The following is an 11,054-nucleotide window of genomic DNA, read 5'->3' on the forward strand; positions in this document are numbered from 1 at the left end:
CTTTTTCCTATTTGTCTATTGGGGGAGGGAGGGTTCTCCTAGAAAGACAGCAAAAATCTTTCTTCGGTCCCTTAGCCCTAATTGATGGGCTGTTTTTATACAACAGTGCCATCTACTGGCGTGACTCAGAATTACAGGACACTATAGAAATTGTCAGTCTGTTTCCTGCTTCACTTTTAAAACAAGCTTAAAAAGTTGAGATGCCCAAGCATCTCCATTCTCCGTTACTGTTACCCACGGCTCCATCTCATTAACAAATACATCAGTAGGGCGCAAAGCCCTAATCAAATCCTGGGTGTGCACTAAAACCACACAACAGCCTACAAATGTTACTCAAGGATTTCATATTGGAACAAATAGAAACAGACCCGCGTCTGGGAGTCTGAGTTTTTCTTTTGAAATTGAAAAAAATTTATTGCCAAGAAATTGTTATTTGTAGAAAGATAAGAACATTTAGAGAGGCCAAAGGGCTACATAGCCACCATAATTCTTCTGGTAACTAACAGCTACCCTTTAGATTGCTTTAGGCGTTTATTATTTACAATGTAGTATCATACTGTATGTCGTCCTATAAACTCTTTCTTCCATTAGCAATAGTAATAATATTATAATTATTATTTATACTCACCATTGTTCCAAAAATGTTAATTCTTATGGTTTAAGGTCAATGCACATCACTATTACATTTCAGTTCATTTGGACAACAGGGTCTCAGGACATCTTTAAGTGAGGACTTGATTCTCCCATAGGCGTTTATCTGTTTAATCAGCCCTAAAACATCTTCTATTAATAAGACGGCAAGAAAGTAAATACTTCTACCCTTTCTAGGTCTCCCTTGTTTCAGACTCCTTCACATGGAAGAGGGGAAGCGGGCAGGCTGAATCACAAAACAGAAAATAAATGAAAAGACCAGTTTCAAAAAGTTTCTGAACCATGAGTCCTCAGGGGTTCCTTAAGTATTTAGCAACTGTAGGGAGGGAGTACATTGTAAAAGACTAATTCCAATTTTTAAGAGGAACATGGAGGTCACTGGAATTATCTTGAACGCCTCTGCTTTTCAAAAAGAAATTTATAAGCCACAAGCCATTGAGTGATTTCCTCCAAAATTATTCAAGGTTCTAAAAAGAGCAGTATTATTACCAGTTAGGCGTTATTAAAGCAAAGATCCTCAGTGCCTAAGGGTTCAATTGGTCAGCGGTGCTCTTTCCTCTCTGTGTTTGCTTGATCTGGGTATGGAGTATATGTGCCTATTTTGTAGAACTTGGAAGATAATTTCATTTTTAAAAGGCTGCTATAGGTTTATGGTTTTTCTGTATCTACTTCTTTGACACATTTTGGCTCTTATTAATGATTTACTTGATTCTGAGGCCTTGTTCAGGAATACAACCCCCAACTAGAATACCATTCCTTTGGGAAAATATGCAACACTTAGCAATGATTTACTTCACAAAGTGGTTTCCAGGAGACTACTGTGGAAATAAAAAGTAGTGTGGAGTTGGAGTTGTGGAGTTGTGTAGTGTGAGTTGGAGTTGGAGTTGTGTAGTTGGAGTTGGAGTTGTGTAGTTGGAGTAGTGTGAGTTGGAGTTGGAGTTGGAGTTGTGTAGTTGGAGTTGTGTAGTTGTGTAGTGTGAGCTGGAGTTGGAGTTGTGTAGTTGGAGTTGGAGTTGTGTAGTTGGAGTAGTGTGAGTTGGAGTTGGAGTTGTGCAGTTGGAGTTGGAGTTGTGTAGTTGTGTAGTGTGAGTTGGAGTTGGAGTTGTGTAGTTGGAGTTGTGTAGTTGGAGTTGGAGTTGTGTAGTTGGAGTTGTGTAGTTGTGTAGTGTGAGTTGGAGTTGGAGTTGTGTAGTTGGAGTTGGAGTTGTGTAGTTGTGTAGTGTGAGTTGGAGTTGGAGTTGTGTAGTTGGAGTTGGAGTTGTGTAGTTGGAGTAGTGTGAGTTGGAGTTGGAGTTGTGTAGTTGGAGTTGGAGTTGTGTAGTGTGAGTTGGAGTTGTGTAGTTGGAGTTGGAGTTGTGTAGTTGGAGTAGTGTGATTTTGGAGTTGCCAACTAAAAATTGGCACTTGCCATCTGTTTCTACTAGAATGAAGTCATCAGCTGCTGCAGTCACTGACCTTCAACACACCCTGAAGAGAGTTCAGGGCAGAGTTCAGGGCAGAGATCAGGCCTGAGGCACTCTGAGCTCTGGAAAAAACTGACAGAACAGGCCTTCCGATAGTTAGACATTTTCAGGAGAAAATTTTATGAACCCAGTTTCTTGCATCTTCTCATACCTAGAAAAGCACTAAAATCATTAATGGAAACATCTGCTCCTCGGGGCTAGTGGCAACTTTCTGCCGAAATATGTGCTTGACTGAAAGTAGCCCCTTCACCAGAATCACCAGAATCACACATAGATTGCCCTCGTCCACTACCTACCTCCTCGGAGCTCTCTGCGAGGCTGTCTCCCAGCTATAGTCCTCATTGTGCCTCACAAGCGACACGTTCTTTTCAGTCGTTAGAGTTCTGTGAAAACAAACATGATTCCTCATATATTACAGAAGGCAAATGAAGTCTCGGAGCACGAGGGATTTTGTCTCCCAAGAAACAGAGCAGAGGCTACCCCTCCATCTTCCTTCCACAGTGCATTATTTATTTATTTATTTTTGGCGGTATGCGGGCCTCCCACTGCAGTGGCCTTTCCCGTTGCGGAGCACAGGCTTCGGACGCGCAGGTTCAGCGGCCATGGCTCACGCGCCCAGCCACTCCGCGGCACGTGGGATCCCCCCGGACCGGGGCACGAACCCACATCCCCTGCATCGGCAGGCGGACTCTCAACCACTGCGCCACCGGGGAAGCCCCCCACAGTGCATTATTTTCTTAAGTTATATTCTTGGCCTATCCTCGACCAGGGTAATAAGAGTCAAGGGCGTGGACCTGCACTCCTGGGTTTGAGTCTGTTGCAAGTCTGTGCTTTCCTTAACGGTGCATTGGGCAAGCTGAGCCCTCTGTACTCAGTGCTCTTATCAGTAAGAAGGGATGATGACAGTAATGGTACATAATCTCATAGAATTGTTATGATGATTAAATAAACTAATATAGTATTTAGAACATTGTCTGGCAGATAAAAAAAAATCCCTCAATAAATATTAGCTATCATTATCTACATGGTCAATAAAATCATATACTAATAGTTATTTCAAGTACTCAAAAACATCAGCAAAGGCATTAACACAATTTAAATGACGTTCGTCAAGTCAGCAATTTCCATTTGATGGGTTCCTACCATATGCCAGACACATTGCAGATTTTCTCTTATTTGCTCTTTTATCCCTGTGTCAGAGATGGCAAACCAGAGTCTCAGAAAAATCAAGTAACTTTCTAAAGCCCATACAGCCACCAAGTGACGAAGCCTGGCTGAAACTCCAGGCTCCCCCACTGCTAAGGCCTGCAGACGTTCCAGCCATAAGCTAGATGACAGCACAGCAAACTGAAGTTAACCTTGCTGCATTGTTTATCTCATACAAGAACAACAGTCTGGCTCAGAGTTCAAAAGATGCACTTCTGATTGTGATGTACCACAAATTTCTTTTTAAACTATAGCTCATTTTAAGCTATGTCATTCTCTGAGTGTTGGTGTTTGAGTGGACCCAGTGCCAGACCTTGTGCAAGGGCCTAGAGAGTCCATGGTGAACAAGACACAGTCCCTGAGTTCAAGCTGCTCACAGGCTTGGGAGAAGGGGGAGTCAGACCACTAATGGGAAATTGTAGTGCGTAATGGAAAGGGTTCCCAAGTACTGTAGACTAAGATGCTAGAGGGATATATTTCTTAGGAGGGGCACCAGCCCAGCCTTGTGGGGTAAACGGTGGGTGGGGACCATCAACCATTTTTCTGGAGGAATGGATAGATGAGCTAATGCTTTCCCTATCCCATCAGATTGAAAATAGCACCAGCTAGCACGATTATGACCGGATCATCATGAGGCAGGCACCTAAGACCCATTATCTCATTTAATCCTCACTACAATTCTCTAGGGGTAGCACTATTATTCCCATTTTGCAGGGGAGAAAATTGATGCTTTGAGAAACTAAGTTGTCTAATGTCACCCAGTTGGTAAGTGGTGTGCCCAGGATTTAAACCTGGTCCATCTGACCAATATGCCCAGGCCATTAACCACTCCACTGGACTGCCTCCATGCTTACATTGTTTTATTGTCTTTGGTGTAGATGAATCTGAATTATAACTTTGCCTTCATACATATCTGTAGATTGCTGTTTCACTTGTTTCAACAAGCATTATTCCATAAATAAACAACTGTCATTCCAAAAGAAAAGTTCTTACTCATAACTCTTCACGTTAATAGGCTGAACCCAGTGCACTGCCTTTTTCTAACGCTTACAAAGGTACACGGTTCTTGCATTGTTTCCCATGCAGCACAATAGGTTGGGAAACTTGGGAAAGGATCCTTCAGGTTTGAATTGACTTGGTGGGTCCAGATCCCCAGTCTTCTATTCTAAGTTCTGTTTGAAGGACTTGCAGCTGTTCATTTGGAAGGTTGTACAAGGCAACGCAAGGTTATGGGAAAACAGACTGGTCTAACCTTGGTCTGATTCCTTGAGAAATCTGCAAAAGGAGGTAAGTTACTTAAGGCCCTCATGATGTCCTCTTACGTCAGCATGAATCAAGACCAGATGAACAGCTGTCCAAAAAGGAGGACGCTGGAATATGTAGCAAGATGTAATTAGCTGGAAGGTAGAATATGAGTAAAGCATGATGAGTGCAACAGTCAATAACCAGCCAGCTGCTCTGGCCACATTCTCTTCTGGGGCATCATTGTGGGCAAGGTCTGGCCCCTGACTCCCTTCCTTCTGGCATCTCCTTCAACCTCCCCTTCTCCCCCTCCCCTCCCCCCATCTCAAAACATCATCACCACTCGCGATCCATCCACAACAAGGCTCTTGCAGCTCCCCTACACAAGTCAGGCTCTTTCTGACCTCCCAGCTACTACACAAGTACTTGCCTCTCGCTCTTTCCCTGGCATGTCCTTCTGCACATGTCCTTGACCTCTGGCTTTGCACTTTCTCCTCAAGGTTAATTCCCATTCAGATCCTCTCCAGAGATTCCTTTGAGTCCTCATTAAAAGAATCAGGAGCTTTCTCTCTGGACTTTCCACTGAGCCCTCCGAAAGCCTTTATTCCTTCCCTGACACCACTGCTCTAATTCCTTGCTGCAGGTCTGCTTCCCTGATGCACCACGCAGACTGGAGGGCAAGAATCATATTCTATTCATCTTGAACTCACTTCATTTTGAAGAGTGCCTACTACAGGTTGGGTACTCAACGATCGAATGGATGGATGGATGGTATTAACTTGAATCAAGGACTCATCACCCACTCTCGAAACAACTCAGGAAGGAAACTCCTCAGGAAAATCACCATCAATTGCTCAAGAATTAAGGATAAAGGAATTTCCAGCTTCAAGAAGAAAACATTTAAGAAGGAGTCCATGCTTACAGGAACCTTTGGCCCAGAGTGATTCTCCACCCACACCCAGTTCAGGCCAGTTGTTATATCTCATTGATGCAGACTAAACATAGAAAAAATTTTAAGGAGCATTTAAATACCATTTGCAGATGTCTTAGAAGTAACAAGGCCACCTTAAATAGGCAAAACAACAACAATAACTTAAAAAGAAAATGGCAGATATTCAAGATTAAAAAATGATGGCAGGGCTTCCCTGGTGGCGCAGTGGTTGAGAGTCCGCCTGCCGATGCAGGGGACACGGGTTCGTGCCCCGGTCCGGGAAGATCCCACATGCGGCGGAGCGGCTGGGCCCGTGAGCCATGGCCACTGAGCCTGCGCGTCCGGAGCCTGTGCTCGGCAACGGGAGAGGCCACAGCAGTGAGAGGCCCGTGTACCGTCAAAAAAAAAAAAAAAAAAAAAAAAAAAAAAAAAATGATGGCAGGCTCTGGATATGGTAAAAGAAAAATGGACCATTCTACTCTGTCAGCTTCTGAATTCTAGTCCTTCCCCTGACGGACAAGAGCTGAGAGGCCAAAGGGGTTTTCAGTGCTCTACATTTGTGTTGCTGGTGAAATTCCACAAATGAGAAAAAAAGAAAAGGCATTTCTCTCCCTGCTTAAGATCTTCAGCAAGATTGCATTTAAGACTGTGCGGGAGTGAGGCTGTCGACCCTGCTATTTCCTTACCATTTCAACCGTGTTTGTGAAGCAGTACTCAGGCCACAGAAAAAAACAGACCAGGATGGTGTCTATCGGGCAGACTCCACGATAACTGCCCCCGCTTCTAGTAATTCTTGTTCGCATACAGAGGACTTGGTGTCTTTAAATTCTACCAGACTCTGCTGGTGGTGCCTTTACCACTTGCTCCCGGGGAAGTGATTACTGCAAATGTGCACGATTCATCCACAATATACGGTATCGTGTGAAGCTTGCTTTTATTGCCTTCAGCCTTTTCCTTCTTACAATTTATTTTAATACGTTTGGAATTATTATCCCAAACATTAGCCAGCTGGCCCGCTGGGGTTTCCTTTGCTGGATTCCAGGCCTCTCTTTTTCTAATCCTCTCTTCATGGATAATCCACTCTAATGCTTCTTGGATGTTGAGGAGGTGTTGCTATTACTACCTGTTGATGAGAAATTCACTTCGTCCTGTGTCGGTGGTTCTAATTTATTTGAGTCAGCTGAGGTCAGAGTTTAGTCATGAGATTTTCTTTCTTCTTTCCAGATTTCTGGATGTTTACTTGTCTTTTCAATTTTTTTTTTCTCCTGAGCTACAATTCAGGTGGACTATGAAAACAGCCTCTAAGCCCCCCCTTTCCCTCCCCACCCCCCCAAAAAAAGAAAAAAGAAGAAGAAAAAAGAACAGTATGAAAGGAGAAGAAAGCTGTATGGTAAGATCTGAGAAACAGAAAGGCTTTTTTTTTTTTTTTTTGGTACACGGGCGTCTCACTGTTGTGGCCTCTCCCGTTGCGGAGCACAGGCTCCGGACGCGCAGGCTCAGCGGCCATGGCTCACGGGCCCAGCCGCTCCACGGCACGTGAAATCTTCCCGGACCGGCGCACGAACCCGTGTCCCTTGTGTCGGCAAGCGGACTCTCAACCACTGTGCCACCAGGGAAGCCCCAGAAAGGCTTTTATTTCAGCTGTTCAGATACTAGGTATATATGGCTTTTGTCTTGCCAACCACTGGTCCTTCAGCGTCCTTGCTGAGGGCTGCCTTGGTGAGAGTGCTGGAGAGTGTGTCCCTCAGACGTTATGAGTGGAGTCCAGGAGGAGAACAGGCCACAGACGGTGCTTTCAATCATCAGAGGTCACCAGGATGCAAAGGGTCAGGAGAACCGAGCAGGATCCTGATGCCCTGCTGTCCCCTTTGAGTCCCTGCAGTTGGGTCACACGGTAGTCAGTCAAGCTGGGTGTGACGTGGCGGGAGCACCAAAGCTGAGTGTTCCTGACGGGTGTTGCCCACCCCTGCTGAGACTTCAGTGCAGCGGACTTTCTCCGGGATCCTCTGGGGAGAACACAAAATGAATCGTGCTTCCCAACACCGGTTTCAGGAAGAGGTGCCAGGATCTCTCTAGTCAGTGCATTTCTGTATTGAAGAATCTGTAGTCTGTATTTGTCCTAAGCTGTCCGCAATTTACAATAGGATAACCACTGGCTACATTTCACTTGAAAATCTAAAGCGTTTTCTAAAATTATTATATACGTTTCAGAATAACACTCTCTGCCCCCATGCTTGATATCCCCACACTGGGAAAGGAGTCCTTTTAATCTGTCTATAGCTACATTTTGAAAGTTTTAAGGTTTGTGCGAATACTTCCTCAGGGGACTCTGTTATTTATATGTGGCTATTCTCTCAATCTGGCATAGTGCTTCGCGCTTAGTAGGTAATTAATAAAAAGAGGGAAGAAGTGAAGGAAAGAGAGAAAGCAGGAGGGGGTAGGAGGAGGGGGAGAGGAGAGAGAGGAAGGGGAAGAGGGGGAAGAAAGGGAAAGGGAGGGAAGGAATAATATGTGCTCATTACACAGACTTGGAAAACATAAAAAGGTACAAAAAAGAAATTAATTACTCAAAATTCCACTGAGAAATAACGTTTGTCAATGGTTTGTTCTCTTCCAGCCATTTTCTGCTTACTTTTCTGTTTCATTGTTTACAAAGTTCAGATCACACCGATATGTATTCAACTTTGTTTCCTGCCTTTTTTTTTTTTTTTTTTTTGCGGTACACGGGCCTCTCACTGTTGTGGCCTCTCCCGTTGCGGAGCACAGGCTCCGGACACGCAGCTATGGCTCACGGGCCCAGCCGCTCCGCGGCATGTGGGATCTTCCTAGACCCGGGCACTAACCCGTGTCCCCTGCATCGGCAGGCGGACTCTCAACCACTGTGCCACCAGGGAAGCCCCTGTTTCCTGCCTTTTAAATTCACCTTTTACTGCCAGTGTTTTCACAAGTTCAAACTGTTGAAAGTAACATTTTTAATGGCTAGATACTTTTTTACTCTTTGAATATATTGCAATACCATTGCTTCTTGAACCATTTTCCTGCTGTAAGTTACTGGTTGTTTTCATGTATCTGTTTGAAATAGATATTGTTCTCCTCGGAGGTGTTACTCTTTCAGTGATTTTTCAGAAGGTAGTAGTAACATGTGTGGAACATATTTAGCACTCGAAATTATATTGTATTTAGTATAAAATGTCACGTTACTTACAAACCAGAATTGGTTCAATATTCAAATATACTCATACAAATGAGGCTATTACCTGCCCAGGAGATAAAATGTTTAATACACATTTTGAAAATAAGAGGTTTTATATTTGAACATTTGATGTTCTATTGGTTATTGGTCATTTGGGGCCACATCTTTCATTCTGCCACCCCACTACGTGATACTTGTGATTATGATAATATGACTTTGACAGAACTTATCAAAAATCAGTGTACTGTTTATTTCCCATACATAGTTATATCGTCAAAAATCTTTACTGATGCTGTGACTCTCCAAATACAGACCTCTTACCTTTAGTACTTCACATTCAACTCTTTCTGGTGGCTTGCCCACCTAACTGCTCTGGCAAATTTTCTACAGTTAAAAAGTCAAAATTAAAATCATTTTGAAGAGTATTCTATTTAGTATTGATTTTTCTGAGTTGCCTCCTCTTTCCTAGTGAGGCTTTTAGCAAATTACTAACAAATACCATGTATCAATAGGTGTATTTAATAAAGATACGCAGCGTGATACACAAAGCTCGTCCCGAAACCGTGTACCAGCCCCTGGGTCTTTGTCTTTCGAAGTGAAAGCCTGACTCAAGAGTTAAAGATTAGGAAATGTGAAGATGGAGAAACAAAGAATAGCTGTTGGGCTGGGGAACTGGTAACGATTTATACTATAGATCTGCCGCATAGCCAAATCACCGAATTCCCAGTTCCCTGAAAGCTACAGATAAAGGCCTGACACACATTCCTAAGTTGTTTTTACAGGAAGCAGAGCCCACCAGATGAAAACTGCTGACCACAAGAACGTAGATCCGAGACTGGCTGAAACCGGAAGGCGGATCGTGCTTGAAACTTCACCTTGGTGCCAACCAATCAGAGACTGTGCACAAGCTGGTCACGCCCTGCTCCCTGAACACTGTTAACACTCCTCGCTACCCCCTCAAGGGTGGGACACACAGTCTTGAGGGCTTTAGCTCTCTGTGGCCCCCTTTGCCTGGCAAAGCAATAAAGCTATTCTTTTCTACTTCACCTAAAACTCTGTCTCCGCATTTCTATTCAGCCCCAGTGAACAGAAGCTGAGTTTTGGCAACAGTCTTAAAATGAATTAAGCAAATTATATTTTCTAAAGACTACTAAGGTAACTGATCTTCGAAGATTTTTCTCAGGAAACTAAGTTCACCTCTCCTACAACAAGGATGGGCCAACAGTTCAGAAGAAAGAGACATTGACCAGTTTGCTTGCATTTTAATTTTAACTTTCTTGGCACAAATATGCCTTGTTATAATGTGTTCGATAAGGAACTATCAACCTGCCTTGCAGTCACTCTCTCTCCAAGTGTTCTCTCCTGAGAGACTCAGGGGAATGGAACAGAGAATAGTTGGATAAGGAGAAGAGGAGAGAAGACTGAGCCACCCTGAAGACCTCACTCCTTTGGGAAAGGGCCCAAGAAAGCCTTCCGCGTGTGGTTGCACCTTACTTCCGCGACTCTACCTCTCTCATTTTACTGTGATTCGCTATTGAGAGGAATGAATGTTTTCCACTCTGATGATCCCTCCACGTTAAGACTCTGCTGTTTTTATCCCTGTGTCCCCAAAGCCTAGCAGAACACCAGGCGTGCTGAGCACCCCATTTTAATATTTGTCCTAAGAAGCAACAGGGGAACAAAGAGGACTCTAACTTAGCATCTTTAAAAAATAAAAAAGTTACCTGAAAAAAATCAAAGCACCTTAAATATGGGAGTTATTTCAGGATAATCACTAACTAAAATGATTTGGTTAAAAACATACTGTCTAAGGAGGACCTTCAAGGCGGCGGAAGAGTAAGACGCGGAGACCACCTTCCTCCCCACAAATACATTAAAAATACATCAACATGTGGAACAACTCATATAGAACACCTACTGAATGCTGGCAGGAGACCTCAGACCTCCCAAAAGGCAAGAAAGTCCCCATGAACCTGGGTAGGTTCATGGGCAAAGAAAAAAGAGACAAAAGGGTAGGGACGGGACCTGCACCAGTGGGAGGGAGCTGTGAAAGAGGAAAGGGTTTCCACACACACCAGAAGCCCTTCGCGGGCGGAGACTGAGGGTGGCGGAGGGGGGAAGCTTCGGAGCCGTGGAGGAGAGCACAGTAACAGGGGTGCGGAGGGCAAAGCGGAGAGATTCACAAGAGGAACGGTGCAGACGGAGTGTCCCTCACAGGAGAAGGGTGCTACCTGTCACTCACAGCCCGAGAGGTGACTTGTCGCGGGCTGCAGAGCTGAGGCTCGGGCTTCGGTCTGATCCCAGGGAGAGGACTGGGGCAGGAGGTTGGCGACGTGAACACAGCCTGAAGGGGGCTAATGCACCACAG

The sequence above is a fragment of the Lagenorhynchus albirostris genome, chromosome 8, assembly GCF_949774975.1.
Source record: "Lagenorhynchus albirostris chromosome 8, mLagAlb1.1, whole genome shotgun sequence".
In the NCBI taxonomy this organism is placed as follows: Eukaryota; Metazoa; Chordata; class Mammalia; order Artiodactyla; family Delphinidae; genus Lagenorhynchus; species Lagenorhynchus albirostris.